General features: G+C 42.7%; 1 long non-coding RNA gene across 13 annotated transcripts in view; it reads left to right on the top strand.

Moving 5' to 3' along the window:
• LOC143405104 (uncharacterized) overlaps positions 1 to 24438 on the top strand; it is a 74402-nt gene extending 49964 nt beyond the window's left edge. For 3 of the 13 annotated variants that reach the window (XR_013091957.2, XR_013091967.2, XR_013091963.1), the window contains 5 exons: positions 7881 to 9279; positions 13628 to 13745; positions 14544 to 16459; positions 16728 to 16829; positions 22366 to 24438. This is a non-coding gene — a long non-coding RNA (uncharacterized LOC143405104). The other 10 variants (XR_013091961.2, XR_013091962.2, XR_013091960.2 and 7 more) reach the window with 10 other exon arrangements.

Raw genomic sequence — 24438 nt, 5'->3', positions numbered from 1 at the left:
AGGGTCTTGATATGTTCATCTTCTGTAGATGTTCAGCGCATTGTCTGCAGAAGGTCCTCAAAAAATGTTAATTATTATGTAATACCAACAAATATTTACCAGCTACCCCCAGGGGTGATACTACACTAAGTGCCTATGTGTGTATATCCTGGGGGTGGCATAACATAATCAGGATATGGTCTCTGAAAGAGCTCTGGTCATCAGTATGCACCTGCCATGTGTTGCCAGCAGCTGTGTGGCCTGTCTCTAACCTCATTCTTCCACATCCAAGAAGATGCCAGGATTAGAGCTGGAATAGACTCACACACTGTCTGGACCAAGCGCCACATTTAATAGATGCTCCCATTCATAAAATCTATAGAGTGAAGCTCAGAGAGGTTGAGTTGACTAAGTTCACAAAGGCAGAGAGTGGCACAAGTGGGACATGAAGGCAGCCACCTCCTAAGCGCTCACCGTCCCTTTTCCATTAGATAATAGCAAGACAGGGCATGAGGGAAGATGGACTCAGAATGGGCCTCCTCTTGCTTAACTGTCCATGGGGATGCTGAGCCTGGTAAGGACCATTTGGTCTGCCAGGGGTCAGGTCTTCTCACAGATTAACAATGTGAATCAAAGGAGAAGGTTTATTTCTTGAAAGTTTTACTCTGTGTGTTCCCTTAAGACCCACTACAATGTTTACCCAAACCAGGTACGAATTTGTGACAGATTTCTCTATATTTGGTTTGTTTTATGTGCTTCAGACTTCATCTTTTATCCCTATCTAAATATTCCAGAATGAACTAAAGGTATGCATATCTTGGAAAGTATTTCAAAATATGAGTATAAACCAGGTGTGGCGGCAAACCCCTGTAATCCCAGCAACTCGAGAGGTTGAGGTAGGAGGATGGCAAGTTCAAAGCCAGCCTCAGCAAAAGTGAGGTGCTAAGCAGCTCAGTGAGACCCTGTCTCTAAATAAAATACAAAATACGCCTGGGGATGTGGCTCAGTGGTAGAGTGTCCCTGAGTTCAATCCTTGCCAAACCTTCCCCTCCCCCCAAAAAAGAATACATACAGTTGAACAGATTTGATTTTATAAAGTAACTTCTTCAAGAAGGCATTACCAGCAAAATTTTAACTCCCCTGGCAGAGAGGCTTAGAAAAAAAGTTCCTGATTCCCTTCCCTCCATCATCCCTTCCACTTAGAGCTTCCTTTCCAAGAATAAAAAGGCCCCACCTGTGTGAGTTGGCCAGGCTGCTCTGCAGCCAAAGAATCTGGGGGCTGGCTCAGGCCCAGGCACTGCCACACCCAGGATGGCTCCCCCACCCCTGCATTTATCTGTGGGGGCCCAGCGCCCCGCTGGGGAGGAGAGGTGAGTTTGCTGGTGTGACTCATGCCAAGGAAGTGGGAAGCCCAGACACATTTGGCTCATCAGTTCCTTCTAAGTCCTAGTCCAGGCTTACTAAAGCCAGGGAGTGTGTGCAGACACTGGAAAACTCAAGGCAGTAACTGGGAGGCCTGGGGGAACCAGCCACGTAAGATGGGTGGGTGACACACATGACATGACAGTTGGTGCCAGCAGGTTCTCTTCTTTTTTGCTTCTTTAAATGATTAGGAAATTTTTTAGAAGGATGAGATAAGATGGGTTCCTCAAACTTATTCCCAAGCTGAGATCCAGTCAGGATTCTGTAATGTCCTTCTGGGTCCCTCCCATGTATAATAAATAAGTGTTCTAATCAAATATTATTACATTGTGGAAGCAACGTCTAGGGTGGGCCCTAAAGAGACAGCATTTAGAAGAGCCCTGTTCTGGGTCCCAGTTCTGGGCACAGGGTAATAATCAGTCTAGGGCTTGACCTTCTGTCCTTAAGGGCAGGCCCAGCTCCAAGCTGGAGTCAAAGTTCCCCCCCTTGTCCTTGAGGCATTTAGCAATTGAGGAGATGGATAATAATTTACCCCAGGACAATGATAAGAGCTCACTGCTTGCACAAATTATTCACTAGAGTTTGCTTTTCTCCTGAAATTTAGGCTTGATGGAATCCTGAAGAAGTCATTTTTTCTTGAACATTTTTCTCTTTCTTTCTGACTCTTCCTTCTACTGTGGGGTTTAAGGGGGATGATAGAGAAGGAAGCAAACATGAAATGTGTTGAATGAGCAGGTTCCCTTGTGGACAACAGCTCTCATCTCACTGGAGACCTCGGGGAGATGGGGTACAACTTGCCTAACATTGTCCACTGGACAGTCAATGAAGCTGAGGGATGTGACTACTACAGTTCCCATCTTTTTATCATTGGCATTAACTCTCCAGCAAGTCTGGCCTGCCCCTGCTGTGACCAGAGACACCTGACTGAGAAATCCTACAGGCAGCATAGCGTCCATGGGAGGTCAAACTGCCTCAGGACAAGAAGAAAAGCAGCAGGCCATGTGGGAATGGCCGTGATAATACCTATTGGGAAAGAGGACCGAGAACCCATGAATGTCATCCTCAAGGCCTCACCTGGGAGTAAGCGGGGGAGGGGTGGCCACAGTGGACAGGGACAGCTCTCTTGAGAGAAGTTTCCTTGTGTAAATACATAAACACTCAGAGAAAAGGTTTGAATTAGCTCTACACATGTGTGAAGAGGTTTGCTAGGTCCAAAGATAGCCCCAGTGCAAGCTGAAAGTCTCGCCTATATGGTTCTTGCACAAGCCTACACTGGTGGTAGGAACAGGTGCTGGCTAGGGAATCTTCTTAGGTCCTGCTTTTCATTCTCAGGTATTCTCTGAGGCCCAGCATCCATCCAGACTTTCTGGAGCCTGCTCTACACTCTAGTATCAGGGAGGGTTTCAGTGCTTGTATCTACCTAGCAGGTAGAAGTTTCTGTGACTTAGAAATCGATGTGTGAGAGGCCTCAGCTGGGTGTGATAAGCCAGCTATTTGGGAACGATGCATATCTCAACAGAGCTAGCAAAATCCAAGTCTAGCTCCTCCATCAAGGTCTAGACTTGGCCCATATGCACATTGGAAGTAATTCTGTCTGGCCTGCAGGTGGCAAGGACTTTGTAGTACTTATGAACTGTTCGTCAGCATTGGAAGAAATCAGCCCAAACCCTTGAGGGAGAGCAGGGCAAGACAGAGGAGGCTGCCTTTGCCCTGTGCCAGTGGTTGTCTGAATAGTTTGGTGCTTGGTCAGCCACCTTCCTGTTTGTGGAGTCTGTGATGGCTCTTGCCACTGCTGGCTTGGCAGCTGGACAGGGGCCTAGGACTGAGCTGGCAGCAGCTCCACCCTATCCCCAGATACCGACTGCTATGAAGGAAACCTTGAGGGCCAGCCTCCATCATCCTCCTGATAAGATTAGGTTGATGCTCCTATGTGTCTTCTGAATTTCGTCAGTTCTTAACTGAATCATACCTGGGCTTCTTCCTCAGTAGAGAGCAGACAGAAGAAAGAAAGGTAAAAATTTCTCTCTTTGGCAAAGTGCTCCTTCTATGGTTAGATGCCAGCTCTCTGATCAGGGAGATGCGGGAGCTTTTGGAGACTGGTCTCCATCAACTCAGAGATCCTGGATAGTGTTCTTCAGCCCTGGCTTTCTGCACCATCTTGTTTTTCTCCTTCAGGTAAACATACCCCCCCCCCTTGAGAAGGGAGCATCAGCTGGCTAGGAAACAATAGTCATTCCCCAACAATCTTGCCTAAGAAGAAAGAAAACAAAGCTAAACTCTAAGCATTGTCTCAGATTACAGGGACAACATCTCCCTCTGTCACTTCTGCAGCTTTCCTACACTGTGGGGGGATTGGGCCCTTGATGAGCTGGTAAGATTGTCTGATGATGGCTGATTTTAAGTGGTGAGGAGACTTCTGGGAGGGAATTTGTTTTTGGAAAGAAAGCTAGGCACAGTGGTTCAAGCCAGGAGCAAAGTGGTAGGTGTTGGAGGCAAGGAAGCACACATTATCTGGGTCACAGGGGAAAAAAAGCCTACCAGTAAAACAAAACATATAAAATAAATTGTTCCTTAAAAATCCAAGCTTTGCAATAAAAGAGAATAAAATCATTGTACTTGTAGATAAATGGATGGAGTTAGAGAAGATAATGCTTAGTGAAGTTATCTAATCCCAAAAAACCAAATGCCGAATGTTTTCTTTAAAATAAGGAGGCTGATTCATAGTGGGATAGGAAGAGGGAGCATGGGAGGAATAGACGAACTCTAGATAGGGCAGAGGGGTGGGAGGGGAAGGGAGGGACATGGGGTAATTAATGATGGTGGAATGTGATGGACATTATTATCCAAAGTACATGTATGAAAATACAAATTGGTGTGAATATACTGCGTATACAACCAGAGATATGAAAAATTGTGCTCTATATGTGTAATAAGAATTGCAATGCATTCCACTGTATATATATATCTCCCAGCTTTTCTTTGTTTCATAGTTCATGAACTGAGAGACTTTGGGTAATTCCCTCTCTATCGTCTTTCTGCCACCACCATACTGTTTCTGACCTGAGGGTGCTGCTATGAAGTCCAAGGAGTTAATGTTTAGAAATGACTGGGAACAGTATAAGTGTTCTTTGTTAAATAAATAAAACCCCAAATATCTGTAAGACTTAAGGGCACAAGCAGCACTTCTTTGGGCCCCGTGAGCCATGCATTAGGTGTTGCGGAGATGCTGTAGGGAGGGGAGCTAAGGACAGAGTGTGGCTGGATACAACCCAAAGAAGACCTTGCTGACTTTCTATGATGAGGCCACTACACTGGCAAACTATACAGGTCCCAACTGAGTCAGGGTAACATCGTCTCTGCTCCCAAGCCCCAACCTAGAGCCACTTGCCCCAGAGAGGGAGAGAGAGAGAGCGAGCAAGCAGACCATACACTCACCCACCTCAAGTTTCTAGCTGGAATCTGATTTTCCCAGGGAGAGGTAGGATGGGGGACTTAAATTGAATATAAGTTTGGAGTTTTGAGCCAGACTAGATTGGACACTGCATATGATGGGTAAGTTATGGGAAACCTTTAAGGCATCGTTACAGAATGAACTAATTAACAAGAACTGGCAGAAAATAAAACATCACACTCATTCCCACCTGGTTGAGATTCCTCAAGTTGCTTTTTTCAAAGTGGGGGGGCCTTTTTTTTTAAAGCATTTTCTTCTTCTAACACAAAAGCTGGAGAAATCTAGAAAGTAGAACAAGAGTGGTTGCCTTGTTTAGAGCAAAAATATGTAAACTCTGAAACCTTTTTCCATGCCTGTGGAGCTGTTACTCAAAGATTTGTTGATATATGGTATATTAGTTTCTTGTCGCTGCTATAACAAATTACTACAAAGTCAGTGGAATAAAGTAACATGATTTTATTTTCTAGAAACCCAACGTGGGTCTCACTAGGCTAAAATCAAGGTGTCAGGTGGGCTATACTCCTATTTTAGTCAGGTTTTGCATCTCTGTGATGAAAATACCCAACAAAAACAACTTAAAGAAGGGAAAGTTTATTTGGGGCTCAAGGTTTCACAGGCTTGTACATGGTGAACTCCAACTCTGGGCCCAGGGTGAGGCAGCACATCATGAGGGAAGGGCTCTGCAGAGGAAAACTGCTCAGGAACCAGACAGTCAGGGAAGGAGGGAAAGGGCCATAGGGAAGATGCACACTTCCAGGGCATGTCCCAGTGACCCACCTCCTCCAGCCATACCCCACCTGCCTATAGTTGCCATCCAGTCAGTCCATTCAAATGAGGGTGGGCAGATTAGGCTGCGGCTCTCATGATATAATCATTTCACCTCTGAATATTCCTGCATTAACTGGAGCTTTTGTGGAACATCTCATATCCAAACTATAATAACTCCTGTCTAGAGTTTCTGGTGGTGAATATATTTCTATGCTCTTTTAGTTTCTAGAAATTGCTCACTGAAAAGATGTGACCTTTTTCTTCATTAAAAATGCTGAATGGCAAGTTGAGTCCTTCTTACCATATCACTTTGACTTCCTCTTCTGTCTTCCTCTTTCACTTTTAAGGACACCTGTAATCCCTTGGGCTTACCTGCATAATCCAGGGCAATCTTATGGGGTGTGTGTGTGTGTGTGTGTGTGTGTGTGTGTGTGTTGCTGAGGATGGAACCCAGGGCCTCGTGCATGCTAGGCAAGTGCTCTACAACTGAGCTACATCTGGATCCTTCTCCCAGTCTGGAGTTTATTGGTTAGCAACCTTGATTTTATCTGTAATCTTTGTTTCCCTTTTCCATACAACCAAACTTATTCATGGGTCCTGGGGTTATATCACAGACAACACAGGGGAGTTATTTTACTATTTGTGTCTTATATTTTATAGAATTAAATTTACTGTAACAAAAATGCATGTGATCCTCACAATATCCCAGCCAAGATTCACCCCCATTCCATCACCTTGCCTCACAGGAGTGGAAGGACGTCCAGTGTACTGTGAACTATGAAAACCAGTAACTAAGAGACTACTGGATGTTGGTCATGTCCAGATAGTCAAACAAAAGTCATTCAATCCCATTTAGGACCCAAGCAGGGGTGACTGGAGGACATGCACTCTGCACTCACCCCCAGAGGTGAGAAACTCCAGTCCTTGGTTCCCCAGCAATAGTGTCCTTTCCCCTCTCAGATGTTCTGCTGCCACCAGGACTTACCCTTAGCCCCAAGCACATGCAGGGACCTGGATTTAAAAATTCCAGACGGCTGAAACCAGTTTCAGGCACTGCAAGATGCTACTGACTTAGGGAACAAGAAAGGCAGTAAAGTCCCTGTCTCTGGTTGCTGAGTGGCAAGGCTCATCATTGTCTGAGGTGGAATCTTCTGGGGAAAGCCACATTTGCAAGGGTGCTGCAGCCTGTCTTGTGGGGAGAGCTAGAGTCCATCCCACTGTCTCTTCAGGGAGGGCTGTGGAGAGGGCTCTGGGAGACTAGGACTCAGCTCTCTTAACTGTGCTCTGGGATGAAAGATGCATGCGGGCATTCTTTCAACTTCCCTATATTTTGCCATATTGATATCTAGTCCCTTAGCTTCTGACTCAGGGTGCACAAATGGTTGTCTGGCCTCCAGATTTGGAAATGGGATTCCATACACCCCATACAGGCCCAGTTTGCTGGCCTTTATGAATCACCAGGGGTGCTGAGGTGGGGTAAGGAACAAGGACACTGGAGCTGAGAGTTCTCACCCTCAGTAGGATGTACTAGCAGGCTAGGTTGCCCTGGGATGGGGCAGAGGTAGGGACAAGGACAGGGGAAAGTGTTTGGTTCAGCACCGCCCTTGGACATCAGAATGTTTTCCCACAGTGCTCTCTCTTCTAGCCTTGCTATAAGGACACTTTGAGGACAGCAGAGCCCACTATTAGATCACCCTTAGTGGTGGACTCTTAGGCACCTGAGACATTCTGTCTTGGCCCTTTTCTCTGGAGTACTGCCCTTGCCAGCACTTTCACACAAAAGCTGTCATTCTGCTTCTTTCTTTATACAACAAGGCTCTTACACAATGAGACCCAATAGCTTATTGGAAAGATGGTGATGGCCTATTAAAGCAGAACCTCAAACTTGGGAACACAGAACTTGTCTACCTTCCTGTGGAGAAAGAAGGACCATCCTCCCATAGAAACACTGTACCACCATGACCTTCACATAGACTTCCCCCAAGACCGTTCATTTGTTTAAGATGAAGTCACCTTCCCCCATGAATGGATGGAAGGCTTTCCTTCTGAAGCACAAAAATCCATAAATCCACTAAGAAGATTTTTAATGAGAATTACTGTTTTTAAAATGAAAAAAATAATCATCCATGCTTTTAAATATTTGAACAAAAAGGCCATGTGTATTGCAACCAAATGAGATACATTTCCAATTAAAACGAGAGGTTTCTATGGTTCTATGAAGCCATAGCTGGATACAATAATTTTGTCTCAATTATTTCAGGGATGATTGCACAGGGAAGATTCTTGCTCCAGAAAAGAGCCCAGGACTATGAGAAGACACAGCTGTCCATCCCAGGGCTTTCCCTCCGCTTCCAGATGACATGACTGGAGCCTCTAGGTCTTCATCTGGGAGTTGGGAGAACCACTCAGCCCTCCCAGCCTACCTGCCTACTAGGTTGCTGTGAGACTCCAGTAAGGGGAAGACAGCGCTGATGAGTCAGAGGCTCCATGACGCTCTGCCTCACCATCAGTTGGCCCTGGAGAAGAGACTGTTGTGAATCCCCTGAAATTCTTATGATTCTGTCAGGCAACGATCACAGAACTGCTCCCACTCAAGCTCCAGCTGTCCTTAAGCACAGCACTCAAGGGATTCCCTAGTCAGAGACTAGGTCACCAGCCACATGCCAGGGTGAGCCAGGGAGAAGAAGCCAGGTGGGTGATGGGGCAGGCAAGAGGACAGACTTGCCATGACTTCCTTTTGCCCAGTGCGGCAGATAGCAAGGTCCAGTTCTACTCCAGAGGCACATTGCCCACAGAGGAATCATTTAGGCAACTTCACTGCAGGGGTCCCCCACCCTCAGCTGGTGCTGTAGGCCCAAGGTTCCAGGGTGACATGGCTTGATGACAGTCACAGAAGCTGTCATGCCCTGCCTCTCTGCGACTTCACCCTCCAATCTGCTCCTTCTCAGTGATGGAGAATGTGGGTGTTTCCCCTGCTCAGCAGAATTACAGAGCTCTGTTGGAGGACTGCATAGTGTTACTTCTAGAAACTGTTTTCACTAAATTATATTTCATGTGTGTTAGGATTATGTTGAAGGTGAGAATCGAAACTGTTTTCACTTGCACATCACTGTTCCAGAAAACACTTGTCTCGCTTCAGGAACTTCCCCGCAAAACCATTTGAATGAACTCATGACTGTTTAACTTTTCAATAATTAACATCAAACAACTATTTCCTTTCCAACACTCTTTGACACCTTCCCTAAAAACCCTTGCTTTGCTGAGCATGATGGTGCACTCCCATAATCTCAGCGGCTCGGCAGGCAAACACAGGAGGATTGAGAGTTTAAAGACAGCCTCAGCAAAAGTGAGGAACTAAGCAACTCAGTATGACCCTGCCTCTAAATAAAAAAAATATATATACAAAATAGGGCTGGGGATGTGTCTCAGTGGTTGAGTGCCCCTAAAGTTCGATCCCTGGCACAAAACAAAACAAAACAAAACCCTTGCTTCCCTGTGTCCATCAACCTTTCAGGATTATGCTGTGATCCTTACCCAATTCTAATCATGCTCCTGTAAGACAGACCCACTTTTAACTAGACCCCCAAACCTTAAAGCCTCTTCCCTTTCAGGTGTTAACAAGACTTTGCCCAGGAAGTGATCTTCCTTCTTGGCATGAGGTAAGCAACTTCATTTTGCACTTGCAATAAGTGTTTTTGAATAGTCAACATTTGAAAAAGGATAGGCTGAGAAATGGCTTCTATTTTCTGGGTCCACTAGGAGAGTCATTACCTTGCCAGGAAGACTTATTTTTCTTCTAATCCTTTGTTTTCTCTTCGCCTTTACCTAATTCATGGAATCTCATGTGTTCTTGTACACCATCTTCAACCCCCAGGGAAGGAGGAAGGGTACTGCTGTTACTGCTCTCAGCACCCCACCCTCATCCCTGGGCCACAGGTCCCACCTATTACCAATTCCTGGACTCCGCACTTGTGCCTGAGGGCTCTCCTGTCTACTCTGTCCTGACTAGGAAATGCATAGTCAGTGCCTCATAATTAGCACATCCACAGCTCTGGTGTTCCACCAAGACTCAGGAAATAGTATATAAATATCACAGTGTCCTCATCCTTCTGTGGAACAGCTTTTCAGACCTGTGTTTTCCATCTTTTGGAGTTTCCCCTCAGGATTGTTAGTGGCTTACTGTAGCGGCTGACTTCATAGTCACCACTTCCTGGCTTCTTTTCTTTACCTGTGTCCCTTCCCTACTTCGCTACAAGTATTCCCAAAGTGGTTTACTTGAATCTCTGTCTCAAGGTCTACTTCTGGAAGAATCCAAATTCAAAGGGATATAAATAAGGAGAAAGGCATGGAAACCAGTCAAATGTCTTACATATTACAAATGTTCAAATAAATGTTGGTTGCACTGAGGAGAGAATGATGCAAAGTGACTTTACAATGTACAGCGCAGAACTGAACACAAAGCAGGTGTCCAATAAATGCTTGGGGAGGAGAGGAAAAGCCTAATGTAGAGCAGGCTGGATAATATCCTAGTGGATCTGATACAGAGGGAAGGTGAAGAACCACTGGCCTTTGGGCATCCTTCTGGAATTAGAGTTCTGTGAGTTCAACTGGCTATAGTGGAGATGGGGAAGCTTCTGGGGGCAAAAGGCTCACTGGGGGTATCCAGTTAGCCTCTCTCCTCTTCCCATTGAATTTTCTTTGATCACACAAAATTTATTTTAAGCACCATGATGGAGATATAATTTATATATCTTATTATTGATCATTTTAAAGTGCAAGAAGAGTTGCACAACTATCATCACTAATTCTAGAATATTCTTCCCCCCACCTCCTCAAAAACCTGCATTCATTGAACAGTCTCTCCTCATTCCTGGCTCCCTCAGCTGCTGGCAAACACTAATGACAGCGAGCATCTTTTCATGTATCACTAAACATTTTTATATCTTCTTTGGATAATCTATTTTCTGTTTCTACAGATTTGCCTATTGTGAGCATTTCATCGTTTTATAAATGGAGTCATAAACTATGTGGTCTTCCTTGACTGGATTCTTTTACTTGGCACATATTTTCAAGGTTCATCTATGTTGTAGCATGAATCAGTATGTCTTTTCTTTTTATTGCCAAATAATATCCCATATGGATATTCCAGATTTTGTTTATCCATTAGTCAGTTAGTGGGTGTTTGGGTTCTTTCCCCTTTCCGGCTATTATGAATATTCATGCTAGAGTTTTTGGGTGGACCTATGTCTTCATTCCTGGTATATACCTAGGAGTAGAATTGCAGGACATATTATAGCTCTATGTTGACCATTTTGTGGAACTGCCACATTGTTTTCCAGAGTAGCCACACCATTTCACATTCCTGCCAATGATGTAGGAGGGTTCCAAGTTCTCCACATCTTAACACTTGCTATTGTCTGTCTTTTTTTTTATTATTATTATAGCCACCCTATTTAGTATGAAGTGGCATTTTAGTGTTTTTTAAATTTACATTTTCCTCGTGACTAATGACAGCGAGCATCTTTTGATGTGATCATTAAACATTTTTATATCTTCTTTGAAGAATTCTCTTTGAATCCTTTGCTCATTTTTTAAAATTGGGCTATTTGCCTTTTTTATTGTTGAGTTGTAAGAGTTCTGGATACTGAATCCTTACCCAGTAAGATGATCTGTAGATATTTTCTGTGCAGTAGTTTTCACTTTCTTCATAGAGTCCTTTAAAGCACAAAATTGTTCAATTTTTGATGAAGTCCAACTTGGCTATTTCTTGTCCTTTCCTTGTGCTTTTGGTGTCATAACTAAGAAACCATTACCAAAAGGTCATAAAGGATAAGATCTATGTTTTTTTCTAAGAGTTTTTTAATGTTAATTCTTTATGTCCAGGTCTTTGGTCCATTTCAAGTTAAATTTTGTAGATGGTGTGAGGTGGGGTCCATTTTCATTCTTCTCACGTGGCTATCATCTTTTCCAGCACCATTTGTTAAAAACATCATTCTTCCCCTCACTGGACTGTTGTGGTGCTCTTGTCAAAATCAATTGACCATAAAGATGAAGTTTATTTCTGTACTCTTAATTCTATTCCATGGATCTATGTATCTTTCCTTAGGACAATACCACACTGTCTTGATTACTGTATTTTTGCAATAAATTTTTAAATTTGGAAGCAGGTGTAAGTCCTCTGAACTTGTTCTTTTTCAAGATGGCTTTAGCATTAGCTATTCTGGGTTCTTTGCACTTCCATAAGAATTTAGGTGTCACTTTGTTAATTTCTGAAAAAAAAAGTTCCGATTTTTATAAGGATAAAAAAAATTTTTTTGTAGTTTTAGGTGGACAGAATGCCTTTATTTTATTGTTTATTTTTACATGGTGCCTCACACATGCTAGGCAAGCACTCTGTCACTGAGCTACACCCCAATCCATTGACAAGGATTTTGTTGAATGTTTAGATCAAAATTTATAGAGTGTGACCATCCTTTTTAAAAACATCATTTTATTGTTATTGTTTATTTCTTATGTGGTGATGAGGATTGAACCCAGGTCCTCAAACATGGTAGGCAGGTAATTTATCACTGAACTACAACCCTAGCCCTAGAATGTGATCATCTTAACAAATAAAGTTATTTAGCCTGTAAATATGAGATTTTTTTTGCATGTATTTAGGTCTTTCATTTTTCTTCAACAATATTTTGTAATTGGCAATGTACAAGTCTACACTTCTTTTGTTAAATTTATTTCTAAGTATTTCATGCTTTTTGATGCTATTATAAATTGAATTGGGGGCTGGGGATGTGGCTCAAGCGGTAGCGCGCTCGCCTGGCATGCGTGCAGCCCGGGTTAGATCCTCAGCACCACATACAAACAAAGATGTTGTGTCCGCCAAAAACTAAAAAATAAATATTAAAAAAAATAATAAATAAATAAATTAAATTGTTTCTTACCTTCACTTTTTGATTGTTCATTATCAACTTATAGAAATACAATTGATTTTTGTATGATACCACAAAATTTTAAAATCTATGCGTTTTTCCTTCAAAATCAATGATTATTTTTAAAGATATTTTCTGTATTTTAAGATAAGAGATTATTTGAGGCCTGCCATAGAGCACCGAAAGCTTGTTGTTGTCCTTGAGATTAAACAGAAAAAAAACTTGGGATGATGTGAAGTATGTGGTCCCTTAGTCCTAGGATGAAGGATGAAGTAGGATAGCAGAAAGTCCTGAACTTTCAAACTGCCTCAGATGTCCTTGAGCACAGAACACAGATATGGAAGTAGTACAAATTTACAAAATGAAAGATTAGGCTCAAAGGCTAGTATATTACAATGATTGCTGGAGATATACATTTGGAAAAAAAAAAACATAAAAACTTTCCCAGGAAAAATGGGAGTATGTGGTTCACTACCAACTTGGGGTGTTGGTTATGACATTTTGACTTTGAATGGACCATGGGATCATGCAGTCTGTGCATCTGAATCTCGAGATAAGAAAATAGAGTCCAGAAAAGTACAGTGACCCATGGTGCTATAGAGGAGCAAAAGCAAAGGATTTGGGAAGAAATTATCTAAGTCCTTGGAATTGTGAGACTTCTAGAAAGGTTGCTTGGCTCCCATCATCCTTAGATAGTCATTTGTTAAAGTGGAAAGTGAGGCCTACCTTGCAGGTTGGTTACAAGGAATTGATATCCAACCAGTTGAATGTTTCCCAGGTGCCACGTGTCAGGCACTGCTCTGGGTGCTGAGGACAGAGTAGAGAGTAGAGTCCATGACCACAGGAAGAGTAGGTTCACAGTGAGGATTAAGTGAGATAGATTAATAATAACGTGCCAGACTTAGCATTGTTTCTCTGGCTCATTGTATATGCTCCTTGTAAGATCTGGTTACATTTCCCCAAAGCAGACCCTCACTGTATTCAGTTTTGGATCCTGAATGCCACACTCAATGCCTGACACCAGATAGTCTCTTGAGAATTATTGAACTAAACAAATCTTCTTCTCACCCGGATTCGAAAGAGGACTTGAAACACCTGAGGGAAGCACTGGGCTGATGGAGTGAGGAAGCAGAGCATCTCAGGAGGAGGAGGTGACCAGCACAAAGGTCATGAGACCAGCTCCTGATCCAAAGGAAAAGGTAAATAAATCAGTCTACCCAGGCTTTATTTCATTTTCTAAAAATGAAAACAATCTCTTGATAAAACACTTCTGGTCACATCCACATGTGAATGTCTTTTCCCACAAAATAAATAAGTTTTCTGGAAAGACTAAGTTTTAAAATAGAAATAAATGCAATTTATGTCAATATCACTCTGAGAGAAAAATAAAAGCAATACTGTGCATGCCGTCATGAGATTGAGCCTGTCCAAACTGGGATGATAAGAGTGGTGAGGGCGGGGTGGTCCACAAAGAAGGGGTGACTTCAGGCCTAGAACAGGAGGTCAGGCCCAGGGCCTCATCCTAGACTTCTGCATGGACCCTGCATTCTTCCTGCTGGGTCCCAAACATCTTGAGATATGCAGCCCCATGGGGAGAGGTAGAGGGAGCAAAAATTGGGCTGGGACCATGGGAGCAGCTGGTGACCATGAACTGTGTGCCAGGCATTATACAGAGCTCTGGGTCTCTAATCTCTCCTTGCCTCATTGAATCAGTCCTCTCCAGACCTTATGACTGAGAGAGCAAAAAAGGAATTAGTATTGAGACAATACTCAAGTGGAAATTGAGTTTCCAGAGGGCCGGTTCCAGATCCAGCTGTTTCTTGCTGGCTGTATGATCTTGATGCAGTACATTAACTTTTGAAATATTCATTTCCTCATTGTTAAATGAGAAGCCAGAACTAGATTTGGCATGGTGAATACCCCAGAGGCGTGCCCCTTCCCTATAGGTCCTCCACAGCAGACATCACTAATCAATCACTCTCCACTTCTCTTCCCAGCTGGTTACCTGAGCCTCCCTCACAGACCACCGTTGCATAGAACCAACCCCAATCATTTGGGATTGGGTACAAGATACAAGTTGTTTGTCATCTGCGACCAGACAGTTTTACAAGGTTTTTTTTTTTTTTTTAATACTGGATCTATGTGATTTAAATCATTTTCTGTAGGTTAGTCCACTATCATTATTATGAGGTAGAAAACTGATGATTCTATAAAGTCAAGAAAGAGCCGGTGGTGGCTCTATATAAGTGTAAGCCATGGTGACTATTATTTATGTAGAGTACTTTCAACAACAACACCCTGCAGCTTCTGAAGAAGCAGGGCTTCCTATGAGCTTGGTCAAGGATGGTCAACACGGAGATTGAGTAGCAGAGGAGACATGAAGAAAGAATTGTGAAATTTTAAAAAATAAAATATAAATGTGTATTTCTGTGCCAATATTAATTGAATTACATGCAATAATCATTCAGGAATCGTTGCTAGGAAATCAGTCGCTACTAGTCTAGCTGAGTTCCGACAGGAATGTGTCATTCATACAATACAAACAGGGAAGGGCTTTGAAGCGCATGAAATTGGTCTCTGTCCAATTCTATTCAAGGAAACATAGTACAGGGGTTTTAGACACAGCTAAGGTGAAAAATCTTTCCCAAGGTGATCTAATTTCCAGGGTGGTGACCTGGAGCGTCACCCATGGGTCTCATTTCGTCTGCCCAGCCGGTCACTGCAGTCCCTTGCCACTGTTGTCTGGCTTCTGACCCAAGACCTGGCTGCTGTGTGTCTGGGACCGAGTGATGGCCGAGTTGGGAGGAAAATGACATCTTTCTAGAGAGGAACTTGGAAAGTGAATTTCATTCCCCCCCAAATCCACCCTTAGGAATCGATTGGGGCTCAGAGAAAGACTCCAAGCCATCACTTGAGAGCCTAGCCCCACCCAGCCTCTCCTTGCTCTTCTGCCCCGCACTCTTTTCCTCACAGCACTAACCACCAGTCAATCTCTTCTGTGTTTAAGGATTTATGTGGTCAGGGTCTCTCCCCTCTCTGCCGTGGAAGTTCCAAGAGGATGTGGATTTCTGTCTGTGATGTTCACAGCTGTTTCTTTGGTACTTACCAAGACATACTAACATAAATTAATACCTGAAACTGAATAGGTACCCACTATTTGTTAAAGGACCGAAGCCACTCATCTATTCAATATTTTGTTCACCTTGACAAGAAAGATTTAAGTGACAATCTTCTGAATGCCTGGAATGATTCCCCAGGTTTGGGATTGGGGTCTGGGAGGAGATTTGAAAAGGAAAGGGAAGTTCCTACTAAGGATTAAGAGAAAAGGCAAAGAAATGATTGTCTCTTTATGTGTCACCTTCTAATTCATCATGAGCTTTCATGTTCATTGTTTACTTGTGCTTCAAGTCAAGCTTTTGAGGTAAGCAGCCTTATCTTGGTTTTCCAGGAGAAGAAATGCGGTTCATAGAAATTAACTTACCCCAAACCACATAGCTATTAGTGGTAAAGCCTAGGCCTTTACACAAGTTAGGAATGTCAACTTCAGCACCTGGCCACCCTGCTCCCCATCCCTCATCCCCAAATGTTTCTCTAGCTAGCTGCTTTCCAGGAGGCAAATCTGTTTTAGCAATCATGGTGGGATCCAAGTTCCTCAGGGGCTCTAATATGGTGAGTTTCTTTTTTATTTTTTTAATCTGCTTTGGTTTGAGATATCTTTTCCTATAATCCTTAAAAGACAGGGGAAATCCATATGATACTTATCCACAGGAAGAGAGAACATGCATGGAGAAGAGACATTCAAGTTTGGAATCAGATTTCCCAAGCCCCTAAGGTTCTGGCACTTCCCAGAATACCCGCGGCAGGATTCCCCATGGATGGTGATCTCATTTCCGGGGAAGTTCTTCTTTGCATTGTAAGTGTAAATCAAGTCTATTTCCCATCCCCATTTAGGCTTAGAGATTCTTAGTGATATATTATTTTATTTTCCAGATCCCAAGAATTTAGTCCTCTACCCTAAAACTGGCAACTTTAACACTAAAATTCTTGTGTTTTGGGCAACTGAAGATTGCCAGATAGCTCCTCTCCCTCCCTCCCCAGCAGCCCAGGACCCTTCCAGTGTGTTAGCTGTCCTGTGAAAAATGTTTAAATTCCTGTTCTGAGAAAGTTCCCTTTTATTTTAGTTTATTACAGAATCGCCCAGCGGTCCAGGCAATGGTACCAGCCTGCCTGACATAGGAGGGTGAATGGATGAGTAGATTTCACCACATATTAATATCTTTCAAGTAAGTATTTAAATAATAAGATTCCCTTCAATGGATTTTCTGTTGCATCTTATGTATATCACCTTATGTTGCTGGGCTATTCAGTGTGCGAAAATAATTTTGAAATAATTTTAGTCGATTTCTTTTGCTGGGTTCTCAGGCAGAAACCACATCTGTGTTAGAAAGGGCCTAGATATTTGCTCTTACCTTTATAAAACATGCTTCTCTGTAGGCTTGTTGGGAAGGGTTAACAAAAAGTTCTAAATAGGTCATATCCTAGCCTGGGAACCCAAAGCCCTGATGACAGGAAGGGTTGGAAAGTGACAGCAGGATGCACATTTCTCTGTCACAGCTTCCTCAAACTTAAAAAGCATGATCAATAATAGGAGAGAGTCAGCCCTGTGCCTTCAACTTGAAATTACACATTCAAAGTTCTTAGGTTTGCTGTGGTCTCATTGCATACAGGGTTGTTTAGGGCAAAGCGAAGGGTGCATATATAAAGTAGAAGATAGTGCTTGAAAAAAATACTGGTAGTCGGGGTGCACTGAACATACAAACGTGAAGCAACTGGAGAAGACAGGCAAATGTCACAGTGTGAAATGTATTAGCCCAGACTGAACAGAGGTGATGTGACTGCCTAAGGAAAGGGGGATCCCAGCATACACCCCAGTTTTCTCCCTACACTATTCTGTCTGATTATCAAGGGACTCTTCCTTAGCCTAAAAGACAAATCTTCATTTATTCTTGTGTTTCCTAATGAATATTGTCATGGGTTTCCTGAAAGGGCAGAATATCATAAATTCATTAGAAGACAGAGGGAAAGAGAATCTCTCAGTAGCAAGGAAACAGAGGGAAAAATGTGATGTATAGATGATAAGAGATGCAATAAAATATAAAAAAAAATCAGAACTAAGAGATTAAAAATAAATAGCATATGTTAATAAAGAGAATATCCAAATAGCCAATAAATGATCTGAATTTGTCTCACCAAAAATTTACATTGAAATCTTTACTTCCAAAGCAGCAGGAGGTAGAGGGGAGGTGATCAGAATTTGGAGGCAGAATCCTCATGCCTGGCATTAGTGCCCTTACAAGGGACTGAGAGAGAACACTCCCTGTTAGGGTCTAGACGTGACATGTCCCCCAAAAGCTCATGTGTGAGACGATGCAAGAAAGCCTTAACCAAATCAGTGAATTAATCCCGTGATGGAATTAACTGAGTGGCATCTGAAGGCAGGGAGGGTGTGGCTGGAGGTCAGTCACTGGGGGTGTAGCTTTGGGGTATATATTTTGTATCTGGTGAGTCTCTCTCTCTCTGCTTCCTAATGTGAGCTATTTCCCTCCATCACACTCTTACGCCATACGTTCGGCCTCACCCCAAGCCCTGAGGAATAGAATCAGCTTTCTATGGACTAGGACCTCTGAAATGTTAGCCCCCAAATAAACTTTTCCTGCTCTTTAATTGTTCTGGTCAGGTCTTTTAGTCACAGCAGTGAAAAATCCTGACTACAACATTTCCTTTCCATCATAAGAGGACATATCAAGAAGGTGCTATAAGTAACCAGAGAGCTGGCCTTCCCCAGACACTGAATCACCTTGATCCTCGACTCCCACACTCCAGAACTGTGATAAACTGTGACTTCCGTTGTTGATAAACTGCCCAGTTTTTGGCATTTTGTTATGGCAGCCCCAAAGGACTAAGGAAGAACTGCAAATTGAAAAATCCCAATGTTACAGCACCCCTCACCCAGTGGAGGGGCAAAAAGGAAAAGGACCGATGATACTCAGTTTGGGAAAAGATATGGAGTAACTCGAACTCTCATTCACTTTTAATGGGAATGTAAATTAGTATCAACAACAGAATTCATATATATCTCCTATATACCAATGAGAATAAATGAATTCTAACTACATGAAACACCATGAGTCTCACGAACAATGCTTAGTGAAAAAATAGAAAACCAGGCACAAAAAAATACATGCTATATAATTTCATTTTTATAAAGTCCCCAAACAAACAAAACTCTGAGTTAAAAGTCAAGATAGTGGAGTCCCTTGTAGGGGACAGTGGCTGGAAGGGATCATGAGGGCCTCTAAGCCTGTTACTGCTTGGTTCCTGATTGGGGGGGCTGGGGACACAAGTGGGCTCTTTGTGAAAAATCAGCAAGCCATACATCTTGATTTGTGCATTTTCTTTGTGTGCATATTTCCAAAAACTTATAAAAGATAAAATCAAAGTAATACCTATAAGAGTGAAGCTGGTTCTTATCTTACATTATATACAAAATTAACTAAAAAATGGACCAAAGACCCAAATATAAGAGCTAACTCTTAGGAGAAAAATGTAGACATAAATTTTCATGAATTTGAATTGGCAATGGTTTCTTAGCCATGCCACCAAAAGCACAAGTAACCAAAGAGAAAAAATAGATAAGACGGGACTTCATCAAAACTGGAAACTTTGGTGCTTCACGGGACACAATGAAGAAAGTGAAAAGAATACCCACAGAATGAGAGAAAAATATTTGTAAACATGATAAGGATTTAATATCCACAATATATAAAGAACTCAAACAACTCAGCAATAGAAAAACTAATTTAAAAACAGGCAAAAGGATAAATAGACATTTTTCCTAACAAGATCCACAAATGGTCAATAAGCACATGAAATGATGCTCAACATCACTGGTTCCTAGGGAAATGGGAATAAATCACAATAAGATACCACTTCACACATAACAGGATGGCTAAGATAAGAGACAGATGATAGAGACAATGCCATGTTGGTGAGCATGAATAGAATTATAACTCTCATCCATTGCTGGTAGGAATATGAAAAGGTGCAGCTACTTTGGAAAATGTTTTGGCAACTCTTCAAAAGTTTGACATAGAAGTCCCAGGTGCTCCAGAAATTCTACTCCTAGTCCTGTAATCAAGAGAAATCCATCACAGGTCTACACAAATAAATATACATGGATTTCATTGAAGCATTATTTATAATAGCCCCAAATTGGAAAAGCCCAAATGTCTACCAATGGATGAAGACAGATGAGTAGATAAATAAAATGCAGTGTATATATAAAAGGAATATTATTCAGTTATAAGAAGAATAAAACACAACAAGGCTACAATATTGATGAACCTTAAAAACATGAAGTGAAAGAATCCGGTCACAAGGGTCATGTGTTTTAAATGAAATATCAGGATGAGGCAAATCCAGAGAAACAGAAGGTAGGTTAGTGGTTCCAGGAGCTGCAACATGGAAGGAATAGGGAGTGATGAAAATATTCTGAAATTAGAAAGTGTTGATGATGGACAACTTTGTGAATATTCTATATGCTATTGAATTGTGTGTTTTTACCATTGAATTTTGTGGTATGTGAATTTTTTCTCAATAAAAGAACCTACTAGAGGAGATTTTTTTATTATTAGTTGTTCAAAACATTACAAAGTTCTTGACATATCATATTTTATACATTTGATTCAAGTGGGTTATGAACTCCCATTTTTACCCTGTATACAGATTGCAGAATCACATCGGTTACACATCCACGTTTTTACATACTGCCATACTAGTGTCTGTTGTATTCTGTTGCCTTTCCTATCCTCTACTATCCCCCCTCCCCTCCCCTCCCCTCCCATCTTCTCTCTCTACCCCATCTACTGTAGTTCATTTCTCTCTCTTGTTTTTTTTCCCCTTTCCTCTCACTTCCTCTTATGTGTAATTTTGTGTAACAATGAGGGTCTCCTTCCATTACCATGCAATTTCCCTCCTCCCCCCCACCTCTCGTCCCTGTTTAATGGTGATCTTCTTCTCATGCTCTTCCTCCCTGCTCTGTTCTTAGTTGTCCTCCTTATATCAAAGAAGACATTTGGCATTTGTTTTTTAGGGATTGGCTAGCTTCACTTAGTATAATCTGCTCTAATGCCATCCATTTCCCTGCAAATAAAATAATTGGTATTATGAAAAAAAATCTGTTGTTCACTTAAATTCCTCTCTTTGGAAACCATCTTTGTATCTATTACAAGAGCCCACTGGTTCCATTCTACACATTCTACACATTCACACCAAAGAGTGAAACTATGAATCAAGGAAGTGTACATTATTCTCTGCCCTTGGTTTTCTCTCTGTTGTACTTCCTACTTTGACACTAGATGCCCATTTTTGCCTTGATAGACCAGTTTCTCAAAGGATCCCTTAGTTCTATGGCATACAAATCTCTTGTGGGGCTTTTGAAATGTTCAAGCCCCACTGTATACCCAGTGAAACAGAAACTGGGTATGACCCTGAACTTAGCACTTTTAATAAGTTAGGCAGCTATACAAATAATACTATTGCTAATAGTAGTAGTTTTTCCTTATAGAATATTTGGTACAGGAACAATTCCAGGTGCTTTACATAAACTAACTCATTGAACCCTCAGTATGATCTGTGACTAGGTACTATTATCATCCCCATCTTACAGAGTAAACTGAGGTGTTGGTGAATTAAGAAACTTTCCAAAAGTCATGTAACGAGAAAGTGGAGAATCAGGAGTCAAACACAACCAACCAGTCTAGCTTCAGATTGCGAGCTCATAACCACTGCCGCCTCCTCTCCCCAGTGATCCTTACACTTACGTTTGAAGTTCACTGTTATGGTTATAACTTAATACACCCCTTGCACCTGCAAAAATAAAAATCTATATTTCTACCTTTGATGTGGGAGTTTACAAAAACAAATTTTCTCAAGGGAAATGTTCCAAGCTGATTGTGAAATTGTAAGATTAGAAACTGGGATGTTAAAGGCCCTCAAGGGTGTGGGAAAGCACCACACCCATTCCATGTGCTCCCAATTAGTGAACTCTAGTGATGCAAACTGCCTGGAGAAAAGGCCTGTGTGCTTCAGTGGACTCCTGGCTGAATTCCATTTGGAAGCCTGGGCTACCCTTCCCCTGGCTGGCTCTGCCTCACCAGAGCAAGGAGAAGAGTCTCCGTTAGTGGTATCATAGCTTTTGTTACAGAACTCATTCATACTGTTCAGAAGTCCCAGCCAGCTTCAAGTTGCCCACTGATGGCCCAGGTTTCTTTTGGAGTTGGAATCGGGTCCCACATCTTCTGATAGGCCAGAATCACCATGGCCAGGAGGGCCGCAGTTAGTCCCACATCACGTGGGCACCTTCCAAAGCAGCTCTTTACTCAAGTGACAGGCAGCACACTGACAAGAGCCAGGTGTGAGTGATGGAAAGAACACAACCCGAGGATAAAGAGACACAGGTGCAGGCCCTGGGTCTGGTCTGCCCATGGGAGTGAGTCCATTGGGAACAAGTCATGCAGTCTCTGAAGCCTCCGATGGTTCACCTGTAGCATGAAGGCAATAGTTCCCAGCCAACGCCTTGGCAGGTGGCTAAGACAAGTGGTCAAGATAACATCAGAGAAACAGCTTCCTATGGTGGTGTTGGCGTCATCATTCTGAACCGCCACTCTTTAACTGTGTCGGGCCTTCCTGGTCCGCAAAGGGTTGGCATCCACTCACTCAACAAATATTAATTGAGCGGATATGTGACTTTCTTTGTAGATAACATGCAGACGTGCCAAGTGACTAACAGGCATCTCAGACTGGACGTTGGAGAAGCCAAACTCACTCTTTCTCCTGGAGACCTGCCCCTCTTCTAGTTTGCCCCATCTCAAGAACAGCATCAACATCCATCCAGTCTCTCAAGTCAAAACCCAGGTGTCATCTTTGATTTCTCTGTTGCTTCTTTCAATTCATGGGTCACGTGTTCAAAATACACCTGGCCCCTCCCACTGGCACCACTCCAGCCCCATCCAGCCCCATCTTCTGCTGCTGGCCTGCTGTACCACCCTCCAGGCCAACTCCCTGCTCCTTCACAGACTCTTCTACACTCAGCAATCAGGACAAATCACATGTCACCACTCCCCACCCCCATGGGAAATCTGCAGTGGCTTCCCGGTGCCCGAACCACAGGAACCAGTGATCTGGCCATGTTGCTAAGTGAGGCTCCACATGACCTTGCTCCTTCCCTCTCCCTGGCCCTACCACCTATGCATCTCCCCCTGGAAATGTGTTCCAGCTGCACAAGCCAGTGTCTCCCATCATCCTGATCTGGCAAGCTCACTCCCACCCCTGGCCTGTGCGCGGCTGCTCCCCTGCCTGGGTGATCTGCTGCTATGATATTACTGGGCTCCTCTCATCATGCTAGTTTCTGGCCACCGCTCCCTCTCCTATCTACTCTCTATTTCTTTGTTCTAGTTTCTTCGTTGCCTCTGCTACAATCTGATATTATTTAATTATATGATTATTTGCATGCTAGGTACTTATCACTCCCTTCTGCTGAGTGTCACGCAGGCTGGGTTATCCTCAGCTCTTTTGCTTGACACATGAGGACATTACATGTTCCCTAAAGGATCAATTCCTAAAGTATCAATCAATGTGACTTCTGCCTTGTTTTGCTCTATTTGACTTTATCTGAAAAGGTTTTCAGGAGGGGTTTATGCAACTGAATGTAGTAGAATAAGATTAATTAAATACCAGCCTAGGAAATTAGATTTTGTTGAAGGGGGAAAAAAAACCCCAGAAAAACAAAAACAAAGAAACTAGCTTTGTCGTGCCTGGGGGCTCAGTCCCGGCAGAGCCTCTTCTCTACCCACAGTACCCAGAGTCACCTCCTGCAGGGTGTCTGAATGCCTGGGGGTTGTTTCTATCCAGCCAGGACTTCTCATCCCCTCCAGTTCACTCATCCCTACTTGGAGTCTAACAGGGCTCTCACATTTATATGTCCAAATCTACTGTCACACAGTCTCCTTTGTGGGAGAGCATGTCGTCAAAGAGACTCTATTCTTCCAGTAACTTTGCCTCATGTACAACCACAAGAATAGATTTATTTAATTAGAATAAGTTATACCTCATATATGAATAATATGCCACAAGACATTCTATTGTCATGTATACTTAAAAAGAAAACAAAAGTCCTAAAAAAAAAAAAAAAAGATACTCCATTCTTCCACTTTCTCTGGCCTCTTCCATTTCTTTCATTCCTCACATTGTGTCAACCAATCTTATTGTCCAGAACACAACCCCCCCTCACCTGCTTCTACACCATGTTGGCTCAGACCCTGTCGCCACTGGGTTCCTGCAATTGGTCTCTCTGCTTCTACCTTAGTCTCCTATGTCTGTTCTTAACTCATTAACTAGAGTGATCCTTTTAAATTCCATCACTCCTCTGCTCAAAACCCTCTATCCACTTTTCATTCTATACAACACAAAGGTCCAAGTACAACAAAGGCCTTCGAGGCCCAGTGTCACCTTGCTTTGGTTGTGCCTCCAACACCCTCTTCACCCCAATCCACCAGCTCCTTGCTGTTGTCCAGCATGCCAGGCACACTCTTGATCAGGGACTGTGAACCTGCTGTTCTTGCTGACCCCATTCTCTAGGTGGCTTTCTCCAGTGATCCGCCCAGTGCACTTCTCACCTTCCCAGGCTTTGCTCAAGTGGCACCTTCCAGGTATCATACTACACCCTATTTAAATGTTCCCCCTTTTGTACTCTGTTCTTCTCTAATTCATTTTCTATTTCTTTATCACCCTGACATATTATTTGTATTGTATTAAATGGAGACTTATCATTTG

Source organism: Callospermophilus lateralis, chromosome 7 (genome assembly GCF_048772815.1).
Source record: "Callospermophilus lateralis isolate mCalLat2 chromosome 7, mCalLat2.hap1, whole genome shotgun sequence".
Lineage (NCBI taxonomy): Eukaryota > Metazoa > Chordata > Mammalia > Rodentia > Sciuridae > Callospermophilus > Callospermophilus lateralis.
The sequence above is the reverse complement of the archived record's forward strand: the minus strand, read 5'-3'. Positions and strand labels throughout refer to the sequence as shown.